The following is an 11,851-nucleotide window of genomic DNA, read 5'->3' as shown; positions in this document are numbered from 1 at the left end:
TAACACATTCATTCTCTGGGGCTCATGTTTAATTCATTCTCCCTTTAATCAGGTAGTCAAGATGTCTTTTTAAAGGAGGGCCCGGGCAATAATAACACATGCTCATTGAATTCATTTGAATGTGCTTTGGTAACAAGGTTGCATCTCGTGGTGTCTGTGTCTAATTAAAAAAAAATAGGCTTTGATTCTTGTTGTGCCCTTAATATGTGGTGCACTGACATGAAAAAAAAACAAAAAAACACAGCATCATGCGTCGTCACACAAGGATTGACATATGCCAGCCGGAGTGAGTGAAGCAGCTTGGCTGGGCTTGTTCAAGGCCGTAATCAATGGGAGGCTTAGCTGGTGACACACATGATGGTGGCAGCAGCAGAAGCCACAGACTGTAGCAAATCCCAGCTCATCTCATTACCACAGATGCATGAGAGGGGCCACATTACCGTTTCTGCCAGATCTGTCACTGGGAACATTCAGGGGGTGGACGAAAATGCAAAGCTCTATATGTAAACACCTGGCTCTGTGAGACGATACAGAAGGTAATAAACCGTGCTGATGATTGTGCTTGACATATGTTGTCACTCTCAGTGCTGTGAGGCTTGCACACGTACGGGTGTGTGTAGGATTTTTACTCTGAAATATTACAGCCAAATTCATTTTATGGCTTTTGTATAATTTAGATAAACAACTGAGGTTATATATTATTTTTTACATGGAGTGCATGTTGGATTTCAAATGAGCTGAATACCGTCAAAGAGGAGCTGGTTATACTTTGCAATGATTCACAACTTTCTCAAGTTACACATATTATTATTACGTGTAGTTCAAACTGGATTGCTTCTCGAGGGGATATTAAAACTTCTTCCTGTTGTAGCTTTAAACAAAGTGACAGCATGAGTGAAAAATACAGTGAGAAATGTTAGCCTCCTGATATATGAAAAAACCCAATTGCTACAACCAGCTGTTCCACTCCAGTAGAGCAGGTGTCAGTATGGCAGAAGGCTATAATGACGGCATATAAAGTGACGATGGAGGCATTTGTGCGACAATGCAACCACAGTAAACATAGCGGTGATTCAAATCGGACTTCTTCATTGGTCTGTCGTATGCTTTCTTCTGAAACCCCATGTTTATGTGACAAAGCACAATGAAAACGAGTATAATAAAATGCGCTAGTGCTCGACCAGTCAGAAAAGTGTTCAGTGCTGCAAGCCCCATCCCCAAGTTTACTCTACTCTCAAAAGTACTACTCCCATTTCTGGAACTCCACATTCCAAAAATGTCCCTGGTTATCCCTGCAGAGGAAATGCATGGAATTCCTCCAAAGGTTCCTCGTTCCTGGAGAAAGTTTGGTGTAGGTGAAAAGGCAGCTTGACATTCATGAGTTCGCCAGAAACACTAGCCCTACTAAAAAAAATATGAGAATGTTGACCGTGTCAGTTGGATGTTTCAATAGACAATTGTTTGCTAGTTAAAAAAAAATGACAAGGTGATGTCAGTAGTGTGCCAGTAATTGGCTGGAGGTTGATGCTACAATGACTTGAATTGGTTTTCTTCACTCGTGATAGACATTATCGAGACAGCATTCAAAATGTACTGTCCCTCCTGTTGGAATAACATAGCGCAAAGAAGTATGGAATTGTTTAAATTATTTAGGGACCCATTTTTTTGAGAACATATGAAAGCAATCACCGACAGATGATTTCAGGCTGACACATACTGTTCATCATCTTCATAGGACTGGCCTGTGCAGCTGCACCTTTGTAGTTGTAAATTATTTACATGCTTCAAAGTTAAAGCCCTTTTTAATGTGGTATTTTCTTCCCCCCTGACTGCCATATATGCTGTACAATACACGCAATAGTCAGCCATGATAAAGACAGAGGGCCAATCACACTCGAGCCAGTTCTATTTTGTTGCCCTTGGATCAAACAGATATATTTAGACCTGCTGGTCTGTGCTGTTCAATCCGAGCGGCATTCCCCTCTCAATCTGTGCGGCTGTGTTCCGCCGCCGCAGCACAGCCAGGGGTCTTCCACACTGTCAAAGGCTTTGTTGAAAGAGTACCCACAGTGAATCAATCCCTTATGCAGTGGACACAGGAGCCGATTCACAGCGATAGGTTCCTCATAACTGATCTATGTTTTTTTGTACAAAGCCTGTCGTTGTGTAGATGGGAGCCAGGCTGTCTTCCCATGACCAGCAGGAATGGACATGTCTAAAGCAGTGTCAGACCGCTGTGACAGGCCTGTGTCACGGAAAACAGGACATGAGTGGCCACTGGCTCCCGCTCTGCTGTGCAAGCAGCTCGGACAACTGGGGATTTCTGCAAATTGTGGACTTGTTTCGGAGGATCGAACGTGGTAGTCACAAGTTCACTTTGACTCTCCACTCAGACCCCAAAACCCTGGTACCTGAACCCACTGGTCCATCCTCACGGCTGAGAATGAGCAGAGAGAGAAACTGGTGTTATGCCCCTTATCGACATCCTGCACGGCACCTCTGTGACTATCCAGTACAGTGGACATCAAGCTTAATGTCCTTTAGGCCTGATAGTCAAATTCCGTTGATCCTATCAAATAATACAAGCAATGCCTATACTGGATACATCATTCCACCAGTATTAACCTTAAAGCCCTCAAAGGACACTGTAGTGGAAAAGGTCTATCTCGATTATGTAAAAAGACTGCATCAATCTTACCATGCTGTGCCTGTGTCAGATGGGAACGAGTCACTAAAAGAAATGCTTATCTCCTCTTTTGAGAGGTAAATGGAGGATTTCATGGATTTGTAATGGAAATTGATTTTTCTGTCTCTTATTTTAGGACCCCAATACCTGTCAGTCAAGTGGGCGATCCACCGCCACTCTGGGATAACTGCTTTCCATAACTTTGGTGATCGCCATCTTCAGCCTGGAATTTTCATTTGTCGCACATTTTCATTTAAGATCAAGTACATTACTGTCAAAAACGACATGCCATGTCGACACGTTAAAATAAGATGGTGAGCATTCCCTGCAAAACACACAGCATGATACATTTGACATGTCTGTTCATTAGTATTTAGCTCAAAACACTATTGTGCCCAAGCAGCAACCCACCATGACGTCACCCATGGGTTTTGCAAACTGCCATTTTGAAGCTTCAGGTTTGACATTTTGACCAGCGCCATCTTGTTTTTTTGGAACCAGACATAGGAGCGGGGGGTTAACAATGCACCGACTGCATGGACCAACTGTCAATCAAGCTGTATCAATGCTCCAATGCATACCATGCTTTATCATCTATTTGACTCTAAATGAGACCACAATTTACAAAATGAACATCATGCTGACCCAGTGACTACGTCCATTTTTATATACAGTCTAAGCTTATAGAACCACTGAAAGCTGCAAGATGGAAAAGCAAAGGTCACCCCCATTCATTTTGCAAAGGACATCGGTGAATCACTTATGGCAGGGGTATCAAACTCAGATACACAGTGGGCCAAAATTAAAAACTGGGACAAAGTCGCGGGCCAGATTTCATATTAATTGAAAAAAAGGCATGTTTTCCCTTCTTTCTAGATATAATAATGCACCTTTTCATATGGGAACAAACTTAAGTTTTACTTAAACACTGAATCTGGAACAAGCAAAGCTTAATACTATAAACACCTGAGAAATCAATTTCAAATAAAGGACACATCAGTGGCATTCATTTCTTAAATAAAAATAATATTATGCCTCTTTCTCCATCTGTAGCCTTTTCAGTTAATTTCCAATGGAATAATTTTTTCACAGGCCAACAAAAACAAAAATAATAATAACAATGATGATAATTTCCTTCAATGAAAATCCAACCATTCAAGTCCATGCCCTGGAATAGCAAGGTTGGTGCGCTTTCTACATCAACTGCAAATGGATTACTGAGCAGTTCAAATCTACATTTCTGTGCTTCAAAGTCGGCAAATCGACCGGGTAAACTCGGCTCTGAGTACGCTGAGTTTTTCAGCAAACTGTGCACTTGGGAACACGGCGTTAGAAATCTGCGTTTTTATGGTTTGGCAGCACACAAAATGGCCCAGGTTTCCTTGCAGGGTGTCTGACATCTGCCCGAGGTGACTGGAAGCATGAGGTTGCCAATGAATGAAAACAGAGGAGGGGATGCTTGCGGGTCTTGAGGCGCCAAGGCACTAGCATAGCATTCTGGAATTTGTAGTATTAGCGGTGCATGCGTTACCGGCGGTCCAGCTCAAATAGAAATTTGATATTATCTCGCGGGCCAAATATAATTACACTACGGGCCAGATTTGGCCCGCGGGCCAGAGTTTGACACCCCTGACTTATGGCATTATGGGATTCCCAGTGAGGTGAGACTGACCAGCATTGCTGAAAAAAAGAAGGGTACATTTTCCATCCATCCATCATCTGCACCGCTTATCTCTTTTAAGGGAGGGTACATTTTCAACGATGGAAATTCAACTGCTGGCTATATGGCAGTACCTCCATTAATGCACTATGGCAGAAAACTGTCGGCAGAAAAGCAGTGTGGTGGGTGAGGAGGCGTATTCTTCTCCACCTGCTGCGGAGATTTGTCTGTGGAGCAGAAGATAATCAGTATACTGTCTGGGATTCCTCTTATCTGTGACCCTGGCCTCTGTCTTGTTAGCTGAGCCTCACCAGCCCTATCTCCTGAGAATTACAACCATGTGTAGCTAATAAGCTTTGGCAAATAGATTTTGTAGGAGACATAAAGACACACTATTGATGTTTTATTTATCTACAACAGCATAATGTGTTTGTATTTTTTTCCTTTAAGTGAAGTTCTTTTATTTCCTAATGCCTAGTGACAGTGAAGACATGAGAGGAAACCAGAGAGATAACTAAAGCACAATTGAACCTTTTATGGTTATGTTTGGCAACTATGGAGAGAGGGGGCAGCATGGTGGTGTGGTGGTTGTCGCCTCACAGCTAGAAGGTTCTTGGTTCAAAGCCAGGTTTTGGAGAACTACCAGGTCTTTCTGTGTGCAGTTTGCATATTCTCCCTGCGTCTGCATGGGAACTCCAGCTTCCTCCAACATGTCCAAAGATATGCAGATTGGGGGTTAGGTTAATCAGAGATTTTAATTTTGATCATAGGTGTGAATGTGAGGGTGAATGGTTGTTTGTCTCTGGATGTTGGCCCTGTGATGATCCAGGGTGAACTCTGCCTTTCACCCAATGTCAGCTGGGATCGGCTCCAGACCTCCGCCGCCATTAAAGGATAAGGTGGTACAGATGATGGATGAATGTAAGTTTGGAGAGAGGAAGGTTTTACCCAAGCATTTGGTAACTCTGTGTAACTTCCATTTTATTAAGTCTGAAACATATAACCGTTATTTTCATTTCCTGCTAACTTTCTGTATCATCTGTGTGTGTTAAATGATGTATATGTGGAGCTTCCTGTGTCTGTGATTCTTTAAAAGTACCACTGTGAACTGCATTTCCCAGGAGTAATCGCATTTAAAAAGGGCTTTATCTCCCCCCCTCAAACATATATGTGCAGAGCCTTGCCTGCTCTGTGCTGTGATTTTCTCGTAAGAACGTTATGGCTCTCTTAAGCACTTGGTTAAAGTAAGGGACAGATCATCTGGGAAATTGTCGTTTTTGAATGTAGATTTTTTTCGGGCCAACAGATTGAAACACTTCATCAGTGTCAAGCATCAGAAGTTACCAAAAACATTCACAGTTTACAAATCATGGGATTTCCGAAGATGCTTCCAGACATTTGACCATGTTTATGGTGATCACATAACCAGACGTGGTTCAAGTGCACACTGACATTGTAGCTGCTTTGTCTTGATGAGCCTCATATTTTTTGCATTTCCTTGCAATTCGTCACAATTTATTGACACGGCGCTGTTGCGCCCCCCCCCCCCCCCCCCCCCCCCATTGAGCAGGCAGGCGGGCGGACAAAGGGTCTCTTCAAAACACACAGTCCAAACTCCATGTGGTTAAGGAACACAAAGAGGGATTGAGATGATGGGTGCGGCCGAGCAGAGGAGGACAGAGGCAGAAGTGTCAGCGAGGGGACAAAGACAACACCATCTGAGTGCAGATGATTGTTTCAGTCATTAGTATGGGTTTGGGCCTTCACAGATGTCTCAGCAGGGCTTTTCTCTGCTGACATAGGCAAAGCTTTTATTGAACAAAATGATGGTGTTGAAGTGGAGCTAAGAAGACGACTTCCTCTTCTCCCTCTTGTTCCCAAGATGACTTCATTTTCCTTTAAAGAAAAAATACCTGTCACAATATATTATATCCTTCATGTCATATTAACTAACAAAGAATCAATAAATCACTGTCTGACGACCGAGAGTCTGAGTGACAAGATGAATTTTTCTGAGTGAAGAGACATTTATAAAACTTGTGAATCTGTCGTCTCTTATTCGTCTTTTACCACATTGGGTCAGAGTGATAGTATCGCATGTTATTACATAACCCTTGATTTTTCCAGCATAAATCCTTTGTCTGTGATCTCTCACCCCCTATCCCGATACCACAGCGACGATTACCTGCTTGTTGCTCCTCTGTCAGCCCTGTAAAGAGAGAGAGAGGGACGCTTTGCATTTTAAAAGTGTATCTCTGAGCTTTCTGCACACTGAGCCGAGCTTCATGAATTGCATCAGCTCAGCGCAGTATTTTTTGTGTGACATTTGAAACCGTAATGGATTTTGGTAACCCGATAAACGCAAGCATCTAACACCAGAATGAAAAGAAGAAAAAAGAAACATAACAAGAGCCAACTTTGAAAGCTCTTCAAATAAGCTGTTATGATTACATGTTACAAGTGCTTCTGTCTGTTTATAATGAGCTACATGTAATTAAAGTCATGATTCCAGAAAACTTAATGTTGAATTGTGAAATTCAAACCCCATTTCATGTCAGCATTTATTTGCACCAGTCATTAAATGTATTTGCATTCCATAATGAAATATACTTACATGTACATATATACATATTACATACATTATATATTATTTTTTGTTAGTGTTATATTGCCTACCTCTGCAGGAGTGATACACAGGAGACAAGGCTTACATGTAATCAAGTGTTGCTGTTCTCATCATTTTATATAAGCCTCACTGTTTACTGTTCAATCACTTTACACATGATCAGTATTAAAGAATATTTCTTACACATTATAACTGTTAAACTGTTAAAATTATAACTGGCAAAACAGCAACTTTAAAGCCCCTACAAACCTTTAGTCAAATGTTAAGTATCTAAATCAGCAACAGCAAAGTTAAAGTTTGGAGGAAAAAATTATAATGAGGACTTCAAAATTGTCAACATGTGGTTTCACCGAAACACGAGTGGGTGACATCCAGGGTGTTTGCCGATGGCAGGTGGAGTCACGAGCAGCAATTTGAAACCTCGCTGTTGAGCTAAATGACAACTGAGACTTGACTGACTACTACTGACTTGACTAACTAGTCTTCAGAGGCTGACGGTATCCCCGCAAATGTCCCTTGGACCCTTGAATCATTTTAGGCATTTTTGATGAAGTCACATCAGATTTATAGGTGAAGTCTTCATTTAATCTCCCTTAAATCGTTGGGGGTCATATACATACCCTGTAATGATAGAATAGTTACCCGATAGGTTAAAAAACAAACTACAGTATACTGCAAGTTCTTTGTAGGATCCTGGATTGTTACCCCCTTTATTCCAATAACTTTACACCTTGTTCCCCAGTACCTACATAAACATATTGGTACTTACTGTACTGCTACAGTGTTAGTACAAAAGCTTATAACTTAACTCCTGAACACTTACTGCAAATCAAAATTTGCATCAGAGTTTGCATTTACATTGGTTTGAAATGGCTGCCGAACCGCTTTGGAAACCAAGCTCAGGGCAAAATGTGAGTCATGATTTCAAAAAGAAGAAGCCGACAAAGGCTTCAATATGCACAGCTCTCAGCTCTCAGGTTGACAACATATCTACCCAGGTCGTCAACACTGCCATGACAGCATCTAATCAACATGTGAGTTGGGCAGTGGCTCTGATAAGATAGAGCATTGTGAATGTCTGACAATGGGAAGCAGGTTCTGAAGAGATACAATAGCCTGCAACAACAGTGTTTGGTACACAAGAGGTAACCTGAACTGTCACCAGGTAGCCTGCTAAATCTTCCAGAAATACTAGTTCCCTGAGCAGCTCATTGGTATGAGCTAGGCTGTCTTTGCCTCATGCTCTCTGCTGTGCTCTTCCCAGGCAGTCTGATTATGTAAGCTGTTGTCCAATCGAAGCCTGTCTGGATCGCTGAGTCCTCTGTGTGCCTGTTTGTTTGCATAGTATATAGCTGAGAACAGTACAAAGAAACCTGAATATTTGAAAGAGATTTATGTAACTAAAAGCCACACAGTGTGTCATCACAATATCTGCATGCATGTGGACTTGGCCCTGATGTAAGTATAGTTTGAGTATACAAATGATCCATGTGGGTTATTGACCGAGCTCTATTCAGAAAAACTGCCCGCTGCTTTGTTTCCCATAAAAGCACGAGTGTCCTGTACTTAGAGAGATGATCGAACTCGGAAGAAAGCCAGATGGTGGGTGGGGAGTGAATAGCAGGTTCCCACTCAAACAGCATAATGTCCAACCTCAGCAAAGTGTCAGGGAATGTTCTGTCACACTTGAAATGTTGAATGCCTCCTCACGAGTAGGTATGAAGCATGATTACCAGCAAAAGTGCAAACACCCAAGGAGAGAGAGCTACAGGCCACATAATACATATGGCCCATTTCCTCCTCCAAAGAGCCCCAGGAACTAAGCAGCCGTGAGTGGTCCAGTAACTGTTGCAGAAGAACTACATTTTCCTAGGATTCCTGGATTCTGAAGCTGATGCAGTGGCTCCCAGAAAGGTTCCTGTGGTGGAGCTTAGACCTGCAGAGGTGATGAGGGGGATGATATTTCTGAGGCAGTCTATCTTCAAGACCAGTCCACAGTCCTTTATATTCCTGGGCCATCAGGAATTGCAACATCTAGAGCATGTACTATTTCAGTCCTAAGGGAAAAATTTCCTGGCTCTAACAATTTCCACTCTAATCACCAAATATGTTTCACACAAGACAGTTATGAATGAACGTAATTGAACAGGCTGATTTGATGCATTGCTGTACTGATTCTGCTGGTGCATTTTCAAGAAAATATGTTGCGACTGCTTGACAATTACAGTGTCTGTATTCATTTAGTCACAAGGTGCAAAAAGGAACAGCTGATTTTGTAATCAGAGTCAGAAAGTGAAGGATCAATACGGTTTGAGACACGTGTTGCCGTAGAATGTGGCTCCACTAACTCTGAGACTGCTTGCCAGGGCCATGCTTCATGCTCAAGTGCTCAAATCACAGCTGATGTTTTTTTTTATGCTTCTATGGCCAGCAATCATTTTAAGGGTTCACAGTATCCATTGTGAAATGGACAGAAAATAAGGACGAGCAGCTGCTGGCATCAAAAGGTATCGGTCAAATGGAGCAGGGAGACTGAAATAAGGGACAGTGGATCTTTGCAACCTTTCTCTCTGGTCTCTGTCATTTCAGTCAGCTGTGATTTCCATATCAATATTTGAGTGACACTGAATAATTTAGAGGCGTGCAGTGACACAACGGGATGCAAGGCTGAGTGGCGCCCTGCCACCGCTCTTATTGTTTGTGTGAGTGTGTGTGTGTGTGTGTGTGTGTGTGTGTTTGCATTTTGCCAGTTGCATTCAGAATATATATTTGGAAGTCAACCAACTGAAATTGAAAAGGCAATCATGTACGTGTATGTGTCGGCGTTGGTAGAACAGGCTCTCAAATGGCCTGCCTAGGAGCCATTTGGTTCCATGAGAGCAGTCCTGACAAGTTCCGCTCAAGAAACAAAGTTTATTTTTAAACAGAACATTCATAGGATGACTGATGGCATATGAACACAACTTATTTTCCATAGCACTGGATGCTATTTTATAGAGTAGAAAAACAAGGCAAGGAAAACATGCCAGAGAAGAACCGTCCTGAGGATATATATCAGGCACAGCTTGTAGAGAGCATAAGCACATAAACTCTGCAAACACGCTCGCTCTCAGTCAGTAATCTTATTGGATTAGTAAAACTAAAGGACATCATTTTGTAGCTGTCAGACTGTAACAAGGTGTTTCACTTTTGGGGAAATTACATCAAATACATTTTAAAGCATAATTAATGGAACTTTAATTTGACTTGTTGGTTAAAAAAACAACATTCACTGTTTCATTTACTGTCAGCAAGTACAACTGAAGCTACTATCTTCAGTTGATTCACAAGTAGTTTTCTATCTACTTGTTCCTCCATGGTTTGAGTCAAGTCAAAAAAAAAATTCATATAGCATTACAATTCATAACAGAAGTTATCTCAAGGCACTTGTCATTTAGAGCTGGTCTAGACTGTACCAGTTACGTTATTATTTTTAGAGACCATACATACCCAAAATGAATATGCACACGCCAGGTCTAAGGTAGTTTGCAATCTCAGACTGATAATCTACAGCTCTGGAGGCAGATACCTGCAGAAAGCGACAGGAGGAGAGAGAGAGAGAGGAAAGAACCAGGAAAGCAAAAAAACTACGGGAGAGAGAAGATGCTGAGTAAGTAACATGTATTTATGGGATTTCAATAAAAGAGCTTGATGCATCATAGGAAAGCCCCAGGTAGTATAACTGAGGAATGGTTACAGGCAAGTCTGAATCAGCGTTAACTATAGCTTTAGTTTATAGACACACCTACTTTTAAATGTTGGGACCCAGAGTGGAAGATGATTCCAAAGCACATTAATTAGGTTGTTTTTAATTGAAACAAATTTGACGTGTCCAGTCCATTGTAGCCGATTACAATCAAGCCAGTTTTTTACCCTTACCAGATACAAATCTCTTTGCTGTAGCGAATTAGAAAAGCAGTGTCACAACTCTGCTGAGAATCACTGTTGCAATGTGTCAAATGGTGTGACCATGATTTACCTTACTTTTCCTATGACATGCCATAGAACCACATAAAGGGAACAGGTCTTAGACATTAGGACATCGCCCCTGGAGTAAAGGTATTGATGACCACCTCAGACCAAAGAACTGTCATTGTGTAGCTGTCAATTGGAAGCTTTTGTGAGAAGTCAGGTCGCAGTCTGCCCATGGTGAGAAGTTCCTGGAAAATCAGCCAGTGAAGGACTGCTGTCTTGTGGAGAAGGGTATGTTGATGTTGAAGAAGAGTACCTTGATGTGGTCTTGATGGTGACTTTTAGCTATTTTTGGTATCCTAGCTCCTAGGTATCCTTTCTACCTCTATTTTGGCTTGTATCTTCTACTTGGTCTGCTTTAAAGTATCCACTTATTGTTCTGCTATTCACCTTTTGTTCAAATCTATGACCTGTTGACATTCTTGAGCTTGCATGGCCTTTCGAAATGCTTGAGTTGCAGTGACGTCAGGAGCAGCTTCTGCTCTCTTAGCAGATAACACACTACAACATTCTGACACGGCTGTTAAGTAGCTTTGAGATTTGGTGACCTTGACCTTCCGTTGTCTCCGGATGACCTCTTGCTTTCTCAATGATGATTCTTGAAATTGCTTCACAGGTGTTAACTCTGCAATGTGTGCTGTTATCTGGACTGTCAGCCTGATGCCATGAAGTCTTCCTGCACTGTAATGTACATCTGTTGAAGCTGTGCTGACCTTGGTTAGATATAGCTTGTCAGCTGAGTATGAACCAGACAGCAACTCTTTTGCATCCTTAGCCTAAAGCCTTCTCTCATAGCTGACATTGACAAGATGCCCAAGTATTTTCAACCTCTCATTGTGAAGACCTCCTCCCTTCTCAGTTAATTTCT

The sequence above is a fragment of the Scophthalmus maximus genome, chromosome 5 (assembly GCF_022379125.1).
Source record: "Scophthalmus maximus strain ysfricsl-2021 chromosome 5, ASM2237912v1, whole genome shotgun sequence".
Taxonomy (NCBI): Eukaryota; Metazoa; Chordata; class Actinopteri; order Pleuronectiformes; family Scophthalmidae; genus Scophthalmus; species Scophthalmus maximus.
Note: the sequence above shows the minus strand (reverse complement) of the source record.